This window comes from Lactuca serriola, chromosome 8 (genome assembly GCF_051521515.1).
Source record: "Lactuca serriola cultivar US96UC23 chromosome 8, Lser_US96UC23_V15, whole genome shotgun sequence".
NCBI classification, from domain to species: Eukaryota; Viridiplantae; Streptophyta; class Magnoliopsida; order Asterales; family Asteraceae; genus Lactuca; species Lactuca serriola.
In genome coordinates, this window is record NC_136415.1 from 258,165,130 (window position 1) to 258,180,895 (window position 15,766).

Sequence of the window (15,766 nt, forward strand, 5' to 3'; positions counted from 1 at the left end):
TTTTTCAATCAAACCAGAAAAGTTTCATATATTTTACCAAAATAACTGGTTTGACTTTTTATATCAGCTTTTAAAGTAAATAGTAAGGGTATTTTGGTCTTTCAATGAAAAGGCAGGATGGAATTGAATTCTTTCTATCCTCCCATGGAAATAATGAAATCCAAACACAAAAACTGAATAATTTTATATCTGTTATTAGTTATGAATATATGGGTTTATTAAGAGAAAAATAAAAAAAAGATTTATTTTTTATACCATTTGGGTAATAGCAGTTGTTATTACAGCTGACAAGTTTCTAAATTGGAGTTCAGGAGCCTCAAACACTGTTGACTGCTCAGTCACTTGGATCCGATAAATAAAAACAAAAGATTTATTTGTCTTTTTAACATAAATAATAGGTATTTAAGATATTTGATCAATACTGGGGGGAAGGAAATTACAATATTGCCCTCGGCGCCTTGTTCTCTAGCAAGTTCATGTAAAAACGAAGTACCACTTCCATTAGGCTTTCATCACGTGCAAGATCCACAAACACCTCCTGAACAAATAAATATCCAATAACAAATACAAAATAATAATTAGATTCACAATTTATCTATCAATTTGGGATTAAACTTAAGTTGGATACAATTGTGTAATTGTAATAGCATGGAAGAAAAAAACAAAGCTAATGATCAAGAAGTTCACGACTATTGCTTACATCCTACAATTGAAATTTTGAACTTTCTTATAGAGTGAAGAATGTATATTAAACAAATAGAGACCTAAAAGGTAAATTACAAAACTAACTTCCAACCTAAGTGAGAAAATAGTGGAAACTGCTCCACCAAACAATGTTCTTTCTGGGAATTGTTCCATTGTTATGAGAAGCTGTAAAAAATGATAAATTTGAGGCATAGAGCTCAAGTTTTGACTATTAATTTAAGATATTAGAATAGCCAAACAGGTTTAATGAAACTACGTTGAAAAGGAATCATCATGTGTTGATTAATATTTTTTGAAATGTCACTGTAGTCATCCTCATCACTACTAGAAAACAGCCCTTTAATGACACACAAACAATGACACGCAGTGATTTACGATACGCAAAAGTGTGTGCCCTAAAAATTATGTCATCTCTTCTACAATTTGAAGGATAGAGGACAAGCATTTATGCGTGCCCTGAAATTAGTGTCATACAAGAAAAAAAACATGGAGGGCACCTATCATAAAAAGCGTGTCGTATAAAGGTGTCACTTTATATTTTTTAAGAAGGCGTGTTCTCCGTATTTTTTTGGGAAATGAAATCCCAAAAAAATTAAACACCTCGCCTGATACTCCTTCTTCTGCTTCTAAAATCCTCTACTAAGAACCCTAAATCATTCATAACCATTTTCCATTCCCAAAAAAATTAAACATCCCGCCTACTACAAATCCCCAAATCACCCTAAATCATAAATCCCTAAATATTAAGAACCCTAATTTGTTCTTGAGAAACGGTGCCTTAGATCAAAAACTGTTAATTCAACTTCGAATTAGTTTAGATTCTCACAATAGAGAGCCTCCCCATTCTAAAACTCAGAAAAAGCATCAGTGCACGCATATTGCACCTACGTCGGAGTCAGCCGTTTGTTATCTCATATGGTCATTGTCACAGCCTCGGGCTTTATCAACTCCTTTTGCAAGATCTTTCTCGCAAGTTCTATCAATCCTAACCTTTCTCTCAATCAAGAAACCCTAATCTTTCTCTCTATTCACGAGCCAGTAATCCCGATAAAGAAAATCAACAACAAAGACCAACTGGTTTGATTTCTCCATAAAATTGATACAACTTCTCCTAAATCTGACTTCACTCCACTCTCTGAGTTTGTTTTCTCCCTATCGATGCATCCACCTTTTCGTCTCTCCCCCTCCACTGGGTTTTCTCTCATCTCTCTCCTCCATAGATGAAGATTGTCGGAGATGTGAAGGGAGTAACCGAAGGAAACCCTAAAACTACTCTGATTGCACAAACACTTCTTCTCATGCGACTTTAGGTAAGTCTCTCCTCAATAGAGTATAATTTCTTCTTTCATGTTTTTGCATCTTTATCATTTCAAACCCCTTTCTTGTTCTTCTTTCAGTGTTAGTCTACCATCTTCATCTTCATGGAAACCCTAACGCCCTCAATCCGACCGGCAGTATCATCTCAGTTGACTCCCCAAGATCTAAAAATGGTGCGTTTCTGTTTTATCTTTCCCTTTTAAACCATGTTTTAATCCTGGCAAAGGAAGAACTATGCTAGGTATTGTTGCAATTTTTATTAACAAAATACTAATATTAATAACAAAAAGGACTTCGAATTCCACTTCCACTCATGGAGAAAGGGAATGGAACTCATGAAATGGCAAGTAGCCCAGGTTGGGGTGCTTCATTTTTGGTGCAGACACCTGAAGATGCTTTTGGAACTACTGTTACTCCTGCTTCTCCTTCACCAATACCTTCAGTGGTATTCTCATCAAAAGAGGATACAAGTCCTCTTCAAAAGCTTCAGAATCAAGTTTTCAGAGCACTGAAAGGTTTATCTCCTCCTTTTTAAGATAAAAGCACAACTTACAATCCAAAAGTATTAACTAGCCAAAAACATCAACGGGCAAGCTTTCAGATGCCCTAGTATGTAAATATGTAATATCTTTATTTTTTTTCTTTTTCTCTACTCCTATCTTTCATTCCTGAAACTTGAATTCTTGATGATTGTTTATCATTTCCAAATCTTTTATCATCAAAGGATATTGAAAGAACCTTCTAGGCTATTTGAGAGCATGGTAGTGGTTGGATTGCATCCAAATTATGACATTTAGGCACTTCAGAGGCAGTATTTTGGAAGAAGATCTGAAGGTCTAGGAAGGCATCAGTTTCGTGTAGAACCAAATCTTGAGCCTCAGCTACTGGTCAAAACTCAAAACTTTGACTTTCTTCCATTGTTATGAAATATGATATGATGATTTCTTATCATTTTGCATTACTTTCAGGTTCTTTTTGTCTACCCTCCAGATAAACAGCTTCCATTAAGGTCTAAAGATCTCCTTTCATTCTGCTTTCATGGTGGATTGGAGGTTAGACACTTCATAATTATATAATCAAATCCATTTACTTTGTTATAATTTCTGTAGTTTTAAACCTTGATTGTTACTTTTGTAATTTCTGTAGTTTTTAACCTTGTTTGTTACTTTTCTTATATGATACTCACCAACTATTTATATCCAACTAGATCTCCAACTACTTAATTGATGCAAGTAACAAGTAGCACATGTGACACGTAGGTATGGTAACTGTGAGGATATAATATATAAGCTATTATAAATTTGAAAAAAAAGTATGGTAACTGTGAGGATATAATATATAAGCTATTATATAAGTTTTAACAAATTGGTGGTGTACTATCATTACCTGGTTTATCTAATTATCTTGGTATTTTTTATAAACACAGGTGGGCTGTGAGCACTAGAGTCCCAAAGGCATACGGATTTTAGTGTGTATATAATATAAGTGATAAAAAAACCATGTAATGTTACTAGAAACATACACGAATACCAAGCAATGACATGAACTGAGAAACGAACTGAGGGTGAGCTAGCCAGGCGGCTTCGGTTACAAGATTTCCATCCGTAAAGCAACGATCAATTGGGTCCGGTTCTAACCATGTTCCACCACCCAACACCACATTCAATTTCACAGCAGGATATGCAGTACATTTCTTCCCCTTTTAAATCCAATAGTAAAAAGTCAAAACAACTCACCATTGGTTGGTTACTCAAAGTAAAAAACCTATTATTTATAGTAAAAGGCAAAGATGTTTCTTTTGTACAGATGAGAGATTGAAATTTATATATAAATATTTCCATTACATTGAGAACACTAGTAGTTGATAGAATCTGTTTACCATGGCAGATGGAATTTATGGGCTTTCCAGCATCCATGAAATGTTTGACCAACTTTAATAACATCTTGGTCTAGTGCCAAGTATTTTGGAGCTAGGCCTCCATGGATGACAAGACCATCATAACTTGAAGCATCTGTGTCTTTGAAATTTTTTGTTAGTTTGAAATCATGCCCCGTTTTTGCACTGTATGTTTGGTCCCCTCAAAATCATGGACATCTGTAGGACACGTGTCACTTGCTGATTTGTTGCGGCAAATGGCGTCTACGTGGAATTCAAGATCTTGTAAGGATTGAGATGGAACAAATACTTCATAGTCTTCCATGTAATCCTGTATAACAACAAAAATAGTCACAATTACTAATCATGAGACTAAAATGACCTCTTACCCTTCTGTCTTCTAAATCTGAATAAAGTGTTCTATGAACAAAGGTTGTTTCTTTTACTGATGAGAGTAAATGACTGCTTTACCCTTCTCTCTGTTTGAAAAAAAAATTGTTGTATTAAGAAAGACTTTATTTTTAGCCATGTGTCTGTCTGAAACAAGTGTCGTATGAACCAAGGTTTTTTCTTCTTTTTACTGATGAGAACAAATGAGCATTTCACCCTCATATTTGATTGAGAAAAGTGTTGTGTGAACATATATTGTTTCTCTTTATAAAGGAAAGAGATTAAATGACTGATTTAGCTTTCCGTCTTAAAAGAAATGTTGTATAAACAAAGGTTGTTTCTTATCTATCAAAACAAAAAAACCCATATATAGATTACAAGATTAAATGCTGTAACCATTAAGTAAAAATGAAACAACACCTAAATCTTAAACGTAGACTTTGGGATTTGCCCATGTCCCTCCCACAAATTGAAAAGAATATAAAATATTGTAGCATTGCCAAATCAGTTATTAAACAACTAAGTGAACCCAATGTCAACAGGTCAAAAGTCATCTACCTTGTTGATGTTAAAAATCATAATCAATAACCAATTATTTCTTTTCCTTACATTTTTTCAGGGCTTACCTGTTGGATTAGATGTCTAAGCCCATAACTATTATTGGTATTGCACTTCACTGGAACAATTTATATGGATAGTCTTTTGAGAATAGTGTGTTTATGATTTATATTAATATATTATAAGTTCTAATATATTAATATGGAATCATATTATTTAATTAGTATTGATCAAGAATTAATTTAGAATTAATTTAGTGATAAAAAGGAACTAACTAAATATGGACTCTTATATATAGGATGGGCCAAGTTCATTTAGGTTGGGCTAAGCTTGCATGGATAGTCCATGGAGTTTTTAACCCATGGATCCTATGGAAATGAAAGGTCATGGGTATTAGGGTTTACATGAATGTAACCCTAATCCTCGATACTATATAAAGAGGTCTTTGGCACATGAATTGAGACTAGTGTGTGAGTAAACAAGAGTGAGCCAATTTCTAGTGTGCTTACTATTCTCTCAAGCTTTCTAAGGTGTTTTTGGTGATTTATGATTCCACTTGAGGCTTCCACACTATTGGGGCTATGCTCTTAAAGTTTAAGACTTCAAGCTACATCAAAAGGTATGTTATCTAACTAGGCTTTTGTAGTATAGTTGCTACATATTATGCTAGTTAGGATGAAATCTTGGAATACTAAATATTTGCATGTATAATAGAGAAAACATAGATCCAACGTTTATAGGGTTGCATGTACACCATATGTAACACCCATAATCAGAAAGACCAGGAAAGAAAAGGAAAAACCCTAAGTCAAAGGTTCAACTCGTTGAGTCCAGGGAGGAACTCGTCGAGTCGGTGCGGGATCCGGGGGATCGATTAAGTAGCCGACTCGGCGAGTCGGCAAAGAGGACTCGGCGAGTCCGGTCTGAAGAGGCAAACCCTAAATCCGGGACTTCGGGCACTATTTAATTGTCTTATTCTCTCCATTAGGGTTCCTTGGAGCCTCTCTCATCCAGAAACTAAAACCCTCAGCCTCTATTGTTGCATATTCAAGTCTCTTGCCATTTTTGGGTGATTTAAAGGAAAAAGGAAGGAAGGAATCTTTGGGGCTCCAAGGATTGGATTTAGATCCAGAGTTTGGGTCATCTTTCAGAGTTATTGAAGGTATTAAGTCGTTATTTTCACCCTTCTTCATCTAGTTTTCCCTTTGTTATGAGATTTGGGGCTTTCATGCCATGTCCTTGAACCATTTCGAGTTAGAGCCCAAATCTGAAGTTGCTACTTCAGATCTAAGTGTATTCTGGCCTAGAGGGTCATAAAGTATCAGTCTTGGGGGTGTAGGTGAAGCATGGTTGTCCTAAACCCAACTTTGGAGTGTTTTGGGCCTAGATCTCCTTAGCTACACGTAAAGTTTGCACCTTTACGTGAGGGATAGACTTTGGAAGTAAGGATCTATGATTTGGAGCCCCTGCATGGCTTGAAAAGCCACTGAATGGATTAAGAATTGGAGCGACTCGGCAAGCCACATGGGTGGACTCGGCGAGTTGGATGAAGTTGGGCAGGAAATCGGCGATTTGGAAGAACAACTCGGCGAGTCTGTTGAAGATTGCCTGGGACTCGGCGAGTCTTTTCTTGGACTCGGCGAGTCAAGTCGCGAAACCCCAAACCCTTCAAGTTAGGACTCGGATCAGTGAGTTGAGTGGGGACTCAGTGAATTGGACAGGTCAGGACTAGGGGTGTTGGTTTGGATGGATCGGTTTGATCCGATCCAATCAAGTGAATCCAAATTGATTTCGGTTTTCAAAACATGAATCCGCATAGTCCAAACTAAATTCAAATCCGATCCGATCCGAACCAATTACAATTCGGTTGGATCAGTTTTTATAATTTTGTTTACAAAAACCGAAACATTTTAAAAACGACATATAATTATAATATTAACCAACTTTATACAAGAAGCAAAAACAAATTATTTAGTTGTGATTTGAAATTTATAAACAACAAATAAGAAGATATATTAAACTTAATTATCTTATAGATAGAAAACTTTTGAGAGAAAATGCATATTAATGGTTTATTTTATCAGGTGAAACGTTTTGAACCTGTTTTGAAAAACAAATTACAAAATTAATAAATATCTATAGATATATATTATAAATGGATAAATTATAAATGTTTATTCGGTTTTTTTGGACTATTCGGTTCTGATTTTATAAACTAAAACCAATCCGAAATCCAAAATAATAATTCGGTTTTGTTGAAAACACATCCAAAAATCCGAATATCCGAACCAAATAGTCCAATCCAAATTGTCCAATTGGATAATTTGGTTTTATCCGAATAGTGAACAGCCCTAGTCAGGACTCGGAAATCGGTAGACTCGGCGAGTCAGGGGCTGACTCGGCGAGTCGAGTCGCGAATGAAAGGATTATGAGCTAATGAACTCGACGAGTCAGTAGGCAGACTCGACGAGTAGGGTTGACCTGGAAGGTTGACTTTGACCAGAGTTGACTTAGTTGATTTTTGGAGAACAGTTAAGCTAAGTGATATATGTTTTGGTATTTGTAGCTCGGGGAGCTAGTGGAGCAGCGGTTCAGGGAATTGTCAGTCAGCATCTAGAGGGGTTACCAGCAAGTTCAGCAGTACCAGGTGAGTTTCCCTTTGTGTGAATGGGTCTACAGCCACAATGCCAGCCCATGTAGTTATGAGTAGGAAGACCCGGGGGTTAGCCCTAGGCGCAGTATGCTAGAATGATATTCAGGACCAAGGTCCAATGATAGCGGGCGGGTGCCCAAGGAATGGTTTATATTATAGTTTATACTTGTTGTCTGTGTGATACATGCATGTGCCTGGTAGGGAGGTGAGTGTGGGCGAGGTCCCGTATCTCACCAATAGCAGAGTGTGGACGGTGTTCCACATCTCATTAGCAGCAAAACAGGGGTGAGGCCCAAGTTAGGGAAAGAGTGAGTGTAGGCTAGGCCCGTATCTCATTATCAGTAGGAGTGTGGACGGGGTTCCATGAATCATCAGTAGCAGGACAAGGGCGAGGCCCAAGATAGGCGAGGCCTCAGGACAGGATTTATTAGTATATGTTAGCTTATGTGTTGTGACATGCCTATGTGTTAGTATATGTTAGCGGGCGAGGCCCAGTGACAGGCGAGGCCTAAGTGAAACAGATTTGTATCCGAGCGGGGCTCGAAGCCAAGTGGGGCCTGGAGCGACAGGGCTGTTGTAGCGGGTGAGGCCCGAAGTAGCGGGTGTGTGTCACACCCCAAACCCATGAACGGTGGAAACATTCTGGGGTGGAGGACGTCATGTACGGTATCACAACAATGAATAGTAGTAAACAAGCAACAACATCATCCATTGCATTAATAATATAATTTTAATACAAGTGTGTTCTGTCAAATTATGATAAACACTAAAGTATAAATCAAAATGAAAGATGAGTCTTGAAAGAGCACCATCTTCTCTAAACCTTGCATCGATACCTGTCTACTGTTGACCTGAGGATACAAGTTATTTTGAAAGCGAGTATCAGCTTTAAAGCTGGTGAGATCATAAGTATTTTAGTGTCTTAATTTGTATGTAAGTATTTGTATGTACATGAACTGTAAGTATTTTTATGTATATGAACTGTAAGTATTTGTATGTACATGAACTGTAAGTATGAAAACGTTTTGAACATCCTAGAAAGCCCTATGCTTCCTACTGAGAGTAGCCTTCTACCAAGGCATCTATTATCTGTGTGTGTCTCCTGTAAGAGTGTGTATTTTCCTAAATCCGACTATCATTAACCAAAAATATAGCTTCTACATTACCGTGCATCGTGTGAATGTTCACAAAGTGAATGTAATGGGAAAATGAAATAGTACTATGGTGTAGTATCAAATAACTACAACCGTACTAATTACCTTTAACTTATTGTAATCTCGTAAGTACTGTAGTATTTGTAATAAGTGACTACTTATGTACTATTTTGCCTTATTGAGGGATAAGGCATAATGTGATGGCTAGATCCTAGGCTAGATGCTTCCCTGTCAAAGAGATTTTGGGACCCATACACGACCCCTGCGTGTTTGCAAGCCGTGAACATCCACATTACTGTGATCATGTATACTCAATATAACTATCACAATACGTTGTGATTCATTGGTATAGTTAGATCCTGAAATCGTTCCATGCTATAGCACCTAGTGATGTCTGTCCTATTATCGTATATGTAAACGCACTCATGTAAACGTATCTATGTAAACGTACTCATGTAAGCGTAATCATCTAAACGTAATCATGTAAACGTAATCATGTAAACGTAATCATCTAAACGTAATCATCTTAACGTAATCATGTAATAGTATAGTAGTGTATTGTAATGTTCTACGTGCGCTAGTTGTAACGTGTGTTCTCTCTCTATCTAGCATGTACAGTAATGTACTCTGTGTACTAGCTGTAATGTGTGTTCTCTCTATATCTAGCATGTATAGTAATGTACTGTGTGTACTAGCTGTAATGTGTGTTCTCTCTCTATCTAGCATGTATAGACTCATGAATGAACTGACTTGTGGTATGATGCCGCATTCTAGTAAATGTATTAGTATCTTCCTAAACTACCTATATGGTAGCTTACTAGTAATATAACTGGTACGTATGAACATGGGAGTATACCCTTGCTACCCAAGGGTATTGAACTGACTGATAGAACCTTTATGACTATATATGTACACATAATACATAACTAATATTTAAACGACTTTCGGACGAATACCCGGTACCTCACCAGACCACATCCCAACAGCGAAAAAGAAATAGATCGGCTAGCCTTCCTAAGTCCTTTAAAAATTTCTTATATAAATATACATACATAGGCATGCAATTGACAATATAAAAGCATAAAATAAGTTTTGTAACACATTTGAACATGACTACTATCTAAGTAAAGGTCGACTTGATGTCAGCCTATAAAACGGGTCAAAAGTATTGGTTTGATAAAACAGCTTAAGTATAAAGAAACATTTGTTTGAAACACAATTGTAAATGAGTTTGAAATGAAACATACAATGTATAATGAACAGTTTAATAAGGAGTTTTAAACATATAAAACGTTTATGAAAATCTGTTTGGTAATACAGCTAGTGAGTAATAAATCATTTGAATGCTGCTTATTAATCACATGTGAATATAGTAACTAGCATGATTCTACTTGTGTCCCCCCCCATAAAAACATCTAAAAACATTTACAACATTGATTAAGGGGTATGAACTCACCTGTAGTGAGTGGTACGGATGAACTGAAGATGTACGATTGCTAGGTGTCAAGTGAAGTCTTGAACACACTCTATGATCCTAGTTAACATATAATATCACATATATGTATCAAATTAGTCTTTAAACAACTAATAAACAAGATCTAGACACCCTAGGACATGCTAAACACCTTTAACAAGTGTTATAAGCCTCAAGGATTGCATCTAAGTGTTGTAGGGAAAAGCTAGTGTGTGTAGGGTTCAAGGAAAAATCCTTAATGGAGTTTACGGCCCTAAGGTCATCAACAAATGAGTTTACGGTCATAAACTCATGGGTTTACGGCCGTAAGCTCATACTAACTTGACCATTTGATGTGTTGGGGCTTTACAAGACCCTAAGAAGCATTTCTACTTAATGGCAAAGTCTTTGGAAGAGATTAGGGCACCTTTCAACTCCTTTGGGGAGTTCACGGCCCCAGAACCAATTCCCTTAGATATTACAACCGTAATCTCTCATGTAAAGGGTGTTTTTGGTGTTTTTAATCCCCTAACTTAACTAGGAATGAATCTAGGCTAGTGTCCAAGGCTTATGAAGAGCTAAAGCACACTTTGGCAATCTTGATTGGGGTTCACGGTCCAAGAACTTCTTGGGCCGTGAACACCTTACTCCATGTGTTCTTGGGGTGTTTTCTAGTCCTACATACATTAGGATACAAGTCTAGGCTAGTTTCATTGCAAAAGGAAGGGACTAGGGAACTCTTTGCCCCTTAAAGAAGGGTTTACGGTCCAAGATGTTCTTGGGCCGTAAACTCTTTGATCTTGTGGGCTTCTTATGATTTCTTGGTTACTAGACACATATCAAGCCCTATAATACACTTAGATAGAAGTACTCACGATTTGGGACGAAAGGCCGAAGATCCGTGAGAGAGAATTTGGCTTTTCTCTAGTTGGAAATGTAACAAATGAATAAATATGGCTAAGAACCATATATATACCCCTGGGGTTTTTGGCAGAAAATATTTTATTCAGGCATTGAGCTCTAATATCATAGAGTTTTGGAATAACAGAGTTGCACAATACCCTAATGCATCCTCTTTCCTGATATCTCTCTAAGTGTAAATCTTGAAATACTCAAACTTATACCAAAAGTCTGAAAATTTACTGCAACTGTTCTAACTTCTATTGACTTGATATTGTTTGTATAGAATTGAAATTTCGGGTTGTCACATCATCCCCCTGTTAGAGGAAATTTCGTCCTGAAATTAGAATTTAGGTAAGGAAGTAGGTATGAATGATCGAGTCATGAGGTGGGAATTTCCTAATCGATTGGTTCTCGTGCTTATAAGTGAATTCGGGTCCTTGGTTGGTATCGCAACGAACCTTCACTAAAGGGAGGCGGCGCTGCTTTGTCCACTTAACCTCTCGGTCGAGGGTTACTACGGTTCTTCTACGAAGGCGAGGATCTCGTTAATCTCGATCTCATCGAGTGGACTTACAAGAGTCCTGATGGAAAGGTATGTTTTCAAGATCGAGACGCAAAGGGTAAAGTGTACATTACTACGCTCGCGGAGTAGGTCTAGTTTGTGAGATACACGACCGATTCTAGTAAGAATCTCGGAGGTCCTAACTATCTTGGATTTAGCTTTCCACGCTTTACGAAGCGTATTAAGCCATTCCCAGAGTGAGTCATCCTAAAGAATTTGGTCTCTTACTTGGAATTCGAAGGTTTCTTTCTCTTGCTTAACTTCCCAGTCAAGGGCCACCCCCTGCTGGGTCAAAGCCGTAAGGGTTTCTATAATTTGCGAGGAGTTCTGAATGGACTACGATAGTAGGTCTGCAAGACCTAGAATTTGGCGAATTTCTGTCGGCGTCTTTGCTGTCGACAAATTCTCAACGGTCATGATAAATTGAAAGAGTACTCAGGAATTCCCAAATCACTAATAGTGTGTCTTAGGAATTTGACTCTTCAATTCCAAAACTCGTGTTTAGAGAACTTTGCGAAAGTTTCTCTGAGGGTAATGTTTCCATGGATTCCTTCTTACTATGAGGGTAGATAAGTAAGTCATTACAAAGAGAATGACGAATTGATCCAAGTAAGAATGGCGTACCCTACTCATTAAGCTCATGAATATTATGGGCGTATTGGTCATATCCGAGGGGTATCACTACGGACTCGAAGTGTCCGCATCAAGTTCGGAGGGTAGTCTTCAGGACATCCTTCCCTAACACTCGAAACTGCTGATATTTGGATCTCGGTCCATTTCTGAAAGGTAACTCGTTCCTTGCGTTTGCTCAACCGATTAGTCTATGCGAGGCAGAGGTAACGATTTCTAATGGAAATCTTGACGGAGTCCTCGATAGCCGAGGTACAAAAGATGCAATCCGTCGACTTCTGGAAGAATAAGACCGAAGCTCTCCAGGGTGAGAAGCCTAGTCTTCCAATTCTATTGCTGAGTAGTTCGCTAAGTTGTCCGGATTGTTCTTGTATTTCTGTGGGTGTTTAGACTGTAGGGCGATCTGGTTGCAGAAGTCGTATTGGGCTCTAGGCTTGTTTACATGATGATGCGATTACTCGTAGTCTTGGCCAGTCTCCGTCCTGACGTTCATATTAGACGTTATACATGGTTCATCAATTGTAGTCTCGTGTATACGATTTGTATATAATTAAGATTGAAAAGGTAGTCGAATAACTAATTCTTCTTTAAGCTCACATCCCATCGAGGAAAAAGAAGTTAAAGTGGAATCATCAATTCTAAACTTGTAGAACCTTGTTTATATATCACCCCTATGTATACATTCTTCAGCGACAGATGAACCGTATGGATCTTTGGATTGAACTTGACGTACTGTACGAGTGGTACTTCGGGGAGGTTTGTGGAGATTTCTTTGGAAGGGCTAAGAAATATGAGGTACTCCATGCATGAGTACTTCGGTGACCTGGTATGACGGCTTCGCTGGAAAGGCGATTTCGAAGAAAGAGGTGTACGTATGAAGCTGTTTTTGTGCGGATCAAATTGAATCTAGTCGTATGATAATGTCGGAATAATATGGGAACTAAAGACATTAGATTTAAGCATAAGGCGTTACAGACAAAACACAACTGTGTAACCATCAACCGAGTTACAGTACCGTAGACTTACTATAAGACTATTGCTGCGAACAAGGTATACTACAAAAGACAAGTATACGCAACACGAGCATCCCTATACCGACGAGATCTCGCAAAAGATAAGATTCTAGTTGCACTAGTTTTGGATGGTTTATAAGTCTGTTACAACGAAATGCCTTAATTACATTAACGTGGGTCCGAAGTAGGTTCTCCTGCAGCTGTGATCCTAAGAATCTTCCCATCTGTGCCCAAGTTCATTGTTATTGGATAGTCCTTCTTGAGATGTCCCATATCTCCACATAAATGACATATCTGGCTAGTGCCAGCATCGGTAGTGGAAGTGAAGTGTTGAGTAGGAGTTAAGGGGACACAGGTTCTTTCCTTGATCTCTATCTTCGGGCAATTTCTTTTATAGTGCCCAAACTCACTACAATAATAGCAAACTAGGCTAGCTGCCGTGGTTGAGGTAGTTCTACAGAAACGAGCAATGTGCCCATCTTGTTGCAATTATTGCATTGCCATACTCGGCAAATTCCTTTGTGGTGATAGTTGCACTGGTTGCACTTCGGAAGTGTTCCTTCATATGGTCTGCTCGGTACTGGGATGGCAGAGGTTTCCACTTGTTGTTGTTGCATGACAATTCTTTGAAATCGCTTGCTTTCCACTTGGGCTTGACGTTTTCTTTTCTTGATCTCCGAGTTGTTGTTTTGGGCGGTGGCGACTGTTACTATTTGTTGATTTCTCGGATCGTTACCATGATCGAGATTGTCAACTCCTTTATTAGTTTTCTTTGCGTTGACAGTGCTGCGGTTTGCAATGAAAGCTATCACGGCAGCCATCACGGCAGCTGTAACTGCGACTTGGAAAGTAGAGGTGTCCATAGGAAAAACAGGGGTTTCGTTGTTCAGCTGACTGTTTCTGGATGACGACATGATTCTATAATACGAAAGATAAGGATTTTGTCAGCGATTCTGGTTGACCCTAGATGTACTTCGATTGTTCAAGTAAAGAGTAAGAGTATGTTCTCGAAAGTTTGACCTACATCCCTATGATGCAGTCCTAGTACGGATTGGAAGTATGTTCGCGAAGGTTTGACCTACATCCCCATGATGCAGTCCTAGTACTGAGTGGAAGTGTGTTCATGAAGGGTTGACCTACATCCCTATGATGCATTCCTAGTAATGAGTGGAAGTAAGTTTGTAGAATGGTCTCAAGACGCTTGTCGTTCAAGCCGAGGTATCGTTGGTTGGTGAATAACATGATCCAACCACTAAAAGAGACATGGAAATGTCTCCGGAGCTAAATTGCTATAGTCCAATGCCTTGACTAAAGCATGTTTCAGATATACTCCAATGAAAGTATGATGAGAGTATTTGAATAAAGAATGACACAGAAGTTAGCCGACTTTCAATATCTTTGATATTTAAGATGTAAAATTTCAGGAAAATGACCTTGTAAAAGGTCTTACATCATATCCAGAGTAGATAGTCCTTTAGATCAAAAAGGCCTAACTAAAGTACTTATAGTACAAGATAGTTTCATAGAAAATGCCACATCGGGCATAGACAGAAAACGACTCCTTTTAACAAGGAAAAATAAAGTAAGGCATCTACTATTGGCGACGTTCATCCCTCTGGTGAACTCTCAATTCAGCCAGTTGGCGTTCCACATCAAGTAGGTGTCTTTCGTACACCCTCTGGCGTACTCGAAGTTCTATAACTTCGGCTCGTGATTCAGCTAGTGCTTGAAGTCGGGCTTCATGGTCTCTCTCAGATCTCTCACGAGCATTTTCTTGACGAATGGTGCGGAGGGTATGCATTCTCGCATTGGTGACAACTTCTGTGATCTGATATAGGGTTGTCCTGCCTTGAATCTCATTTCGAGCCACTCTACGGACCAGGATTGGCAAGATTCTGTCTGTTTAGCCCCCATTGCTCAGGTCATAAAAGCTTCGGTCACCATTAAATGGCATGGGCTGATCTTGTCCTTGGCTCCATGTTTCTAAGCATTCCACCCACAGAGGGGTCGGGCCATGAAAAGTCGGACGAGGGTTAGGATTTGGAAAGGGAGCTGCCTGGGGTAGGTTCTCAACCTCGGGTTCGGAGTTAGCATCATCCGAAAGGTCTTCACCATGGTGATCATTCAAAGGGATAGGATGATCATTCTCTAGTTCTTCTCCAAACCATCCAGCAATGACTTCGTTCGGAAGGTACTGGTTGCCGTGGGGATGGAGTCCAGCCATGTTATCTATGTGAGAATTGAGGTAATAAAATAATTATTAGATGAACTATCTGGATAATTATTTAGAAAATATTCATTAGTTACATCACTATTTGTGAAGTGCAGACCAGTTATATATAATCGAAACAGGATAGGCCTTCGAATAAGTGACCTTAACTCCAAATTCACAAAGAATAGGGGTAAAGAAAATTTTTCATAGATTCTAAGTCTATAACATCCTTGTTACATGTAACTTTAGTGTATCCACTTAGCAACTATCAACTTAGTAATGAAGATCCTTTTTAGTTCTCAAGTATAAAGTACCTATAGTAACCCCAAATACCCCTATA

At 38.3% G+C, this 15,766-nt stretch overlaps 1 pseudogene; it reads right to left on the reverse strand.

Moving 5' to 3' along the window:
• Positions 1-3,532: 3,532 nt before the first annotated feature.
• LOC145068052 (protein DJ-1 homolog D pseudogene) lies at positions 3,533-14,128 on the reverse strand (annotated as a pseudogene).
• Positions 14,129-15,766: the final 1,638 nt, after the last annotated feature.